At 48.2% G+C, this 9,089-nt stretch overlaps 1 non-coding gene across 1 annotated transcript; it reads right to left on the reverse strand.

The window, feature by feature from the left end:
* Nucleotides 1-692: 692 nt before the first annotated feature.
* On the reverse strand, nt 693-797 carry LOC123461234. Its single transcript, XR_006637528.1, has one exon. It is a non-coding gene; the product is annotated as a U6 spliceosomal RNA (small nuclear RNA).
* Between the last annotated feature and the right edge of the window lie 8,292 nt (nt 798-9,089).

The following is a 9,089-nucleotide window of genomic DNA, read 5'->3' on the forward strand; positions in this document are numbered from 1 at the left end:
CTTGGGCGTGGACATCTCTTCAGGCACTCAGTTGGGAGTAACCTAGGTCCAATACTCCTGCTTTCAGACATGCAGCAGGAGCCTCCTGGTCTCGGAGTTGAGCACATAGGTATGGTCCTAAATTAATATAATGGAAGTCATTTACTCTCCATTGAGATCCTATTTCCTTCATTGCAGGCATCAGATGTGATTTTATCATTTGCTTATGTGTTGGTTATTTTCCAAGTACTATGTTCCACTCTTTGAGTGATGGCCCGTGTATATCCCAGCACTGATTATGCCCGTAATACCTACAGTAGCACCAGGAATGTAGCTGGTAGGCAGCAAGGACCATTGTATCAATGGGCTGAGAAACCAAGAGACTGACAGAGACTAGTAAGAAGTGGGATTGTGGAGAGTTATCATGAACCCCCCCCCCCACAAGCCCCAAAACATTAAACAGAGGAAGGGTAAAGAAAATGGGAAACTAGGCCCTAGCATGTAACTTCTGTTTGCTTTTTGAATTTTTTAAAAAAAAATTTATTCATTTATATGAAAGAGAGAGAGAGTGAAAGAGAGAACAGGCATACCAGAGCCTCCAGCCATTGCAAACAAACTCCAGACACCTGTGCCATCTTGTGCATCTGGCTCTACGTGGGGTCCTGGGGAATTGAACCTGGGCCTTTGACTTTGAAGGCAAACGCCTTAACCGCTAAGCCATCTCTCCAGTCCTTCTGTTTGCGTGGCATCCTTGCACAGGGGCCATGCTAACCTCCGTAGCGTTCCAATTTTAGTATATGTGCTGCCGAAGCAAGCGCTTCTGTTGGCTTCTTACTAGTTACATTCTCTAATCTAGGCCAACTTACTCCTCCAATCCTAAGTAAAAGAGAACACTTTTATTATCGTGTATCTTTTGTTCTTTGTTTTTTTTTAATATTTTTTATTCATTTATTTGAGAGCGACAGACACAGAGAGAAAGACAGGTAGAGGGAGAGAGAGAGAATGGGCGCGCCAGGGCTTCCAGCCTCTGCAAACGAACTCCAGACGCGTGCGCCCCCTTGTGCATCTGGCTAACGTGGGACCTGGGGAACCGAGCCTCGAACCGGGGTCTTAGGCTTCACAGGCAAGCGCTTAACTGCTAAGCCATCTCTCCAGCCCTTTTGTTCTTTGTATAAAGTAAGATTTCATGAAGTACAACTGTTTGACTATATTTCACATCACCTGTCAAGGGCACAAGTTGGAGGTGGTTTTCTTCCCACGGAGATCTTCCTCCCTCCCTCTCCCAGCTGCCCTGGGTCTCCACAGGTTTCCTCAGAAGCTACAGAAGGAGGCAGCAGGTGCGATTTTATATCCAGCATTTGGGGCGGGATACACTGCTAAGGTAAGAAGGCTGTTAGAGTGACAGGCATCTTGGAGGTCAGGTGACCCAGGTCTTCTGAATCTCAGGGGCAGGTATGTGAGATGAGTCCAACTGTCAGCTACCTTGGTGGGACTTTCTCCCCATGGGGCTGCTATGACTTCTTTCCTCAATGCAGCAGCATCCTGGAGGTTCTGTGACTCCACCCTGTGTCCACAACCTGCCCTTCAGTGACAGCTGGAGGCAGCCATCCGGACAGGTGCAGACGATGGCCGCAGAAGGAGGCCGCGGCCCTGCTTGGCTTCCTATGGTGCTAGGTATCTAGGGACTAGGGACACGAGAGAGGGCGAGCAGGCCTCCGACTCCACTCCTTTAGGTATTCGATGCAGGACTTTGAATTCTTTTTCTTTTTTGGCTAAAATGGGAGTTTACTTCAGACATACATATAAAACGTTTGGAATGCTGCTTTCCCTATCACTCATCACTCAATAAATACCAATGTGTGGTGATTTGGATCAGATATCCCCCCCCCCCCATAAGCTCATGTGTTCTTGCTTGGTCCCCAGCTGATGGCAATTTGGGAGGTGGAGGCTTGCTGGAGGAGGTGTGTTGTTGTGTGTTGTTAGGAGCGGGTTTGGGGTGTTGCAGACCGCACCCTTGCCAGAGATTGGCTCACTCTCCTGTTGCTGTTTTCTATTTGCTGTGGCAGAGGTAACTTGGTCCTTTTTTTTTTTTTTTTTTTTTTTGATTTTTGAGACAAAGAGACAGAGACAGAGAATGGCGCACCTGGACCTTGCAGCTGCTGTGAATGAAGCCAGATCTTGCGCCCCCTTGTGGGCCTGTTTGGTGTTGCATGCTTGCGTCACTGTTGCGTCTGGTTATACGGAGGATTCAAACCCAAGTTCTCAGGCTTAGCAGGGGAACGTCTTAAGGGCTAAGCCAGCTCTCCAGCCCTTGCTTGGTTGGGTGTTTTGTTCTAGCAGCCAGAAGGTAACTGCAGGCATCATACTTTGCAACCTCAGGAAATGTTTTCCTGGGTTGCTAAAGCATTTCAGTGGGCTGGCAAACATCACTTTACTTGCCAGGATAAGTTAAAAATAATTTCCAGGTATAGGCATTACCAATCCTGAAGTATGTTCTCTGCATTCTCTACATCCCTTTTGGCCAAGCGAGTATGAATTTGAACAAATGTTTACTGTATTGATGAATTTATGGAGGGGCAGGAGTCACTGAGTAGCAACATAAGTTTTTAAAATATGGACCTAAAGCAAATATTTTAGAAAGGATCTTTTGCCCTTAATTCATGTGACAATATACCCAGAACTGATCCAACACTGTCACTTGCCAACATGTGAGGGCTGCCATGGAAGTATGTATGTATGCCCCTTGGGAGAGTGTCCGCCAACATATGCATGGCCTGGCAGCGATCATGCCCCACCCCCTTTGTCCCCAGTGCTGGCAGAGACAAGCGGGCCTGTCTTCCGCCTCCAGGATTTCTGGGTCTCGGCCAGAACGTGGGGTGAGTTGGGGAGCTGGGGTGGGGTCCGGGAGACTGCCCCCCTGGGGCTGGAAGATGAATGGTTTCATCAGTTCCACAGAGGAAGTGGGGAGATGGGCCTCAGGCTTGCAAAACATCACAGCTTGGCAAAAATAGTTTGAAAAACAGGAGATTCCTGGAAAGCGCTCATGCTGACAGCGGAGGGCGAGCGTGGGGCCTTGCAAGCTTCAGAGTAGGGCTCGGTTCAGACGTGGCAGAGGGCTGGAGCCCGTGGTGAGCAGGCTGGCCCCGCTGCCCCTGTGCGTCCACGGGGCCGGTTGGATCAACATCCTCAGAGCTGCGTCTGGAGTCTGGCCTGTGCCTAGGCCAGCATAAGAGACTTGTCCTTCTTCTCAGCCAGAGCACACCTGGCTCACCAGGAAATCAGCCTCAATGCAGGCTGGGCCCCCACTTTGATGCTTTCTTTTCTTCTCCCTCCGAGGCTCAGCTCATTCCCCACTTTCTCTTCAAGCCATTGCCATCCAAGCCTCAGTCCTGACCGTCCTCTGGCCAGCGCCGCACTTCTCTTTGCCTTCCCAGCCTGGCTCGCGCACAGCGGGGCTTCTGCTCTACCGACTTCCAGGTAGATGCAGGCTTCCTTTACTTTAAGAGGTTTCCTGGAACGTTTGGTTGTGTATTCCTGGGGGTCAAGGCAATTATTTTCAAATGGCTTCAGGCAGACTCTGGTGGGTGGTCCATTGGTCCAGCTGTCCATCTGTCCACGTGGAGCTCTCCATATGGCCTTTCTGTCTCATGAGACAGTGTGCAGCTATTTCACAGCAACCAGAATACTGCGACCGCTAATTGATGTCTGCTGCTGCCTTGGAGTGTTTTGTGTGTGTATGTGTGCGTGTGTGCGTGTGTGTGCGTTCGTCTGCCCTTTGTGGAAAATCCTGAACTGAAGGCTGAGGCCACAATTCCAAACCAGAGTCAGTGCTCACAGTGCAAGGCACTTAAGTCACCTCCGTGAACAAGGAAGATGGCCTCTAAGGAGGTGAGGATGGGTCTGCCAGCCATTCACTTCAAACACTTCCTTCAGAACTGTGAACTGGAAGCAACTGTCTTTCTTAGGCTTCCTTTTATCCCCAGCACATTTGAGCTTGTGAGGAACGAGATGAGAGGAAATCTGATGGTTAGACAAGGGTAGACTTCTGTCGGGTAACACTGCCTGTGATTGTTAGGACCTCCATATCTCCCTCCGTTGGTTGAAGGCCTTATCTGCAGGGCTTTGAATGTGCCGGGAGGTGAGTAAGGTGATGTGAGGCAGGGTGGCCTCCCATCCAGTCAGACTGGTGTTCTTATAAGAGGAGGGGCTGAGGGAGCTGGTGAGATGGCTCAGTGGGTATGTGCTTGCCGTACCAGCACGAGAACCCGAGTTCCGATCCCCAGAACCCACATGAAAGGCAGGTGTGGCGGTGCATGTCTGTAATCCCGGTGCTGGGGAGGCGGAGACAGGAGGATCCCTGGGGCTTGCTGGCTGCCTTAGTTACTCTAACTGAATCAGTGAACTCTCGGTTTACTGAAGGACTCTGCCTCAAAAGTAAGGTAGAGAACGACTGAAGAAGACACCCAGCACTGACGTCTGTCCTCCACATACATACATATGCGCACACTTGCACACTCATAAGAACATACGTATAGGCATGCACACACACCACACACCAACGAAGAGAGGATTAGGATATAGGGTTCACAGAAGGATGGCCATGCATAAATACAAGAAGGAGACCATCTACCAAATACAGAAAAGGTTTTTCCAGGATAAACCAACACCTTTGTCAATACTTTGATCTTGGACTCGCCGCCCCACTCCCTCCCCCCAGAATTGTGAAAAAACAAAAGTTTCTTTTGGTGAAGCCACCCGTTCTGTGGGAGCCACTGTGGAAGTGCTAGCTGACTACTACAGTCGGGACAAATAGCTCGGGATTGTCTTAAGTCACCCCATCCCCCCAGCTCTGCCGACAATCTGTGTACCCCTATCCAAACTCTGCCCCCTTCTTTCTCCTCCTCTTTTGGGGTTTGGAGCTAGAAGGAGAATTCCATAAAGGAAAGACATAACACGTGGAGTTATGATCTAGGGTAGGAGGCAACACGCTACCATGCTCCAAATGCCCTGGGGAACCTGGGTGGGACAGAGACCAAAGGTCAGGATGGGCTTGGCCTAGGAAGTTCTGTCCTCAAGCTGAGAAAGGCTTGGAGGGTAAAGGGTGTGTGAAGCCATGTCCTGTCCCTGCCCGGTCTCCACTGAGATGGGAAGGAAGGCCTCTGGGAGGCCCTGGGACCAAGCAGCAGTGTGATTTTCCACAGCTTGCCGTTTTCCTGGGGCTTAGGAGGACCTGGCTGGCTTTGTGGCTCCATCCAGAAGGTCATGGGCACGGGGGCGGGTGGGCAGCTGTGACCCTTGAAGGGACTTCTATCCCCATTTGTCGTCTCTGAAGGATTTTGGCCTGGAGCACAAGGACGAGAGCAGCTTGTGGCCCTAATATGACACGGACAGTTCTTGTATAATTTGTAAAGATTGGGGCAATTTATTTTAATTGAAAACCTCTCAGTGCATTTCCGGCAATGATGTTCCCCAGATGCCACCCTCCCACCCCCACCAGGGGCTAAACAAGAAACTGTGTGTGCTTTCGAAAGCCTGATGATTCCTACTTCAGACAAGCTCTCCAACCCTCACCCCGGCCTCCCATCTGTTAATGTTCAGATAAAAGGCTCTGTGAGACTTGGATCTACAGACACTGTCAATCCTAAAAGGCTGCCTTTTGGTCTTAAAAGGTGTCCTTGAAATTATTCCCAGGTTTTGGCCCCAACTGACTTTCCAGGCAAATCAAATTGGCCGTGTTTAGAACATAGTCGTGAGGACTTGCAATCTGCCTTCGAAGGCTTACTGCTGCTAAGGACCCAACAAAAACCCCATATGGAGACATCCATCAGGGCACCTGAGTGCTCATCACGGGGTGCCTTGTGGAAAATCCTGAAGACAGGTAGCCCTGGCTAGATCCCAGAGCTGGTTGTTAGGTAACCAGGATGGGTCTACTTATCTTCCCCCCACTGGTCCCCTCCTTCATGTGACTGGTGGATTCATCTACAGATGACTGTCAGGCGATAGGCATCCTCTCTGGAGAGCAGAGAAAGGTAATGGACTCCCAGAGAATGCAGCCCCTGGCCTGAGCCTCATTAGTCCTGAGATTTTTTTTCTTCATTTTTTTCACACCTGCAAGTCAGTCTTTGAGATATACTGCTGCATAGCAATTTGCAGGTGGCATGTCGTTCCACATGCCAACTCAGATGTCCTACTAATATTCAAAGGTAGAGGGCTGGAGAAATGGCTTAGTGGTTAAGCGCTTGCCTGTGAAGCCTAAGGACCCCAGTTCGAGGCTCGATTTCCCAGGACCCACATTAGCCAGATGCACAAGGGGGCGCACGCATCTGGAGTTCGTTTGCAGTGGCTGGAGGCCATGGCGCGCCCATTCTCTCTATCTCTGCCTCTTTCTGTCTGTTGCTCTAAAATAAATAAAATAACAACAAAAAATAAAAAAATTTTAAAAATATTCAAAGATAGAACCTAACCTGTGTTATCGGCTCCACGTTACTTTCTCTCCTGGCCTCCCTGTTTCTGCCCGTGGCTCCCTGTCCATTGTTACCCTGGTCAGACTCCCAGCTGCTGGGCCATCTCTTGTCCTGTTGGTCCCTGTTCTGTTCTGAATGTAGCCTCTCCCAACTTTCAATTCCTGGTTTCCTTTCCTATGATTCTAGCCCATTCAACCCTACCTTTGTTTGGGAGAATCTCTGAAGCTACACGGTTTCCCTTCCTCCACTTTTTCCTGGTTGCAATTTGCTGGTTCTCGAGTCTCAGTGATAAAAGAAAAATGCTGTCAGGTATAGTGGTACACATCTGTTATCCTAGCACTGAGGAGCCTCATTCAGGAGAACTGAGGGTTCAAGGCCAACCTGAGCTTTATAGGAAAATGTTGTTAAAAAAAACAAACAAACAGAACTTGAGCTGGAAAAATACCTTAGTGGTTGAAGTGCTTGCCAACAAAGACACAAGACCCAGGTTCGATTCCCTGGGACCCATGTAAGCCAGATGCACAAGGTGGCGCATGCATCTGGTGTTCGTTTGTAGCAATTGGAGGCCCTGGAGCACCCATTCTTTCTCTCTTTCTTGAAAAAAATGAATAAAAATAAAATATATTAAAAAAACTAGAACTCTAGAAAGCAAGCAAAGAAAAAAGTGAAAAAAGAAAAGTCTAGATGTGTCATAAATTTAGTTGCAAAGATTGGAGGATGAAATAAGGAAGAAATGAAGAATGCTGATCAATGAGCTCATAATAGCTTTGGAAAAAAGCTAAAAAGATACTGGGTGTGTACTGAGACTGCATGTGTACTGATGCGCCCTGAAACTTTGACTTAAATCTTGAGACAACCAGGACCACTTCATCTCGTTTCTGTATGAACTTCCCAGACCATTATCCCCACCAATCTTACTTCCTCTTCCTTCCTTCCCCCAGCTTTCTGTCCTTCCTGTTATCTGCCTACTGTTATAGCCAAAAGTTAACATCTTCTTTCCCCAAAGTTCATGAACGCTTTCCCAGTTCTGGGCCTCACAGACGTTTTTCCAGACACCTATCTAGCCTTCCTACTGGTGGTTTATGTAAGCTTGTCCTGGGACCTGGTTCTTGTCCTGGCTAGCCTCTGCAATGGTGCCATAAACCTTTACTATCGGCCTATACTGAAAGGTGGGAAGTTGTGAAAATGTAGGCTCTGGGCTCCATCACCGATTCAGAGACTGACGGCAGGTCTGCATTCATGCGGCCAAGAGATTGAGCACATTGCTAGCACTTCTTTTTTCATGGTAGGGTCTCACTCTGGCCCATGCTGACCTGTAATTCACTATGGAGTCTCAGGGTGGCCTCGAACTCACGGCAATCCTCCTACCTCTGCCTCCCGAGTGCTGGGATTAAAGGCGTGCGCCATCACACCCGGCTTGCTAGCATATTTTGAGAAGTTCTTTTCTCATCTTCCTGCCCTGATCACCGAAGAATTCTTCCTAGCACAGCTGTCACTGTATCTCTATCCTCAGATAAAGACACCACTGATGGGCCTTAGAGAATGATAACCCCCAAAATATGGTGATTTGCTTTGTTGTTGTTTTGAGGTGGAGGAGCTTAGCTTGTAAGAAAAGACTCTCTGGAATTCCCTCATCTGTGTTAGGGCCAGGCTGCAGAAAGGACCACGACTGCCTTCGGTCCCTCCCTGAAATGCCATTATCTCTTTCAGAGAGGATTGGGGAGCGTAACTAGCTCAGGGCAGATGTCCCTTACAAGGTAACATCTGTCCTTTGAATTCAGTTAGATTCTGAAGAGACCTGCCTCCTGGGTCAGTTATTCCCTAACCATCATTTACACGACCTCAGAATGACCCACGCTTTCCATTTTGCCCTCCCCAGTAGAAGGAGGAGATTATGTTAAGTGTGCACATGATCACACTCCTGTGATTCCCTTCTCTCAGCTAGTGTCACACAACTTCTCTTTTGCATGTTAATAAATTTGTGAGCCTTTTGCTTTATTTAATCTATGCCAGTTTATCCCAGTAAACTTTCACAGGGTAAGAGGGGAATTTTCCCTTTACCACTATATTGCTTAACACAAAGAATACAATTGCTAAGTCAGGCTTTCAGTGTCTTGTGCCTAGCTACCCCAAGCAAGGTGTCCAGCTTCCTTTTTCACTGACCAAGCAGTCTATCTCTACAATGAATTTCAAATTTAGGACCAGTCAATTAAAGTAATTATACAATTACTGTAGGGGAGTGTCCTATACTAAATTCTGACTAAGATATGAGATCACAGATACCACACTTATCAGAGAGAAACTGAAGGATAAATATAAAATTTAAAAAAATCAATTATTGTTGGTGGTGTGGTTTGAATGCAGAATGCCCCTCAGGTCGTGTGTTTGAACACATGATCCCCAACTGGTGGTGCTGTTCTGGAAGGTTGTGGAACCTTTAAGAAGTGGAACCCTACTGGGAAAAGCGGATCACACACAGTGTGGCATGGTGTGTGGGTGTTGAGGCTTTATAGCCTGGCCCCACTTCCTTTATATTTTATTTTTATTTATTTATTTGAGAGAGAGAGATACAGAAATAGGCAGGGAGAGAGAGAGAGAGAGAGAGAGAGAGAGAGAGAGAGAGAGAGAGAGAGAGAATGGGCTTGC

Source organism: Jaculus jaculus, chromosome 5 (genome assembly GCF_020740685.1).
Source record: "Jaculus jaculus isolate mJacJac1 chromosome 5, mJacJac1.mat.Y.cur, whole genome shotgun sequence".
Lineage (NCBI taxonomy): Eukaryota > Metazoa > Chordata > Mammalia > Rodentia > Dipodidae > Jaculus > Jaculus jaculus.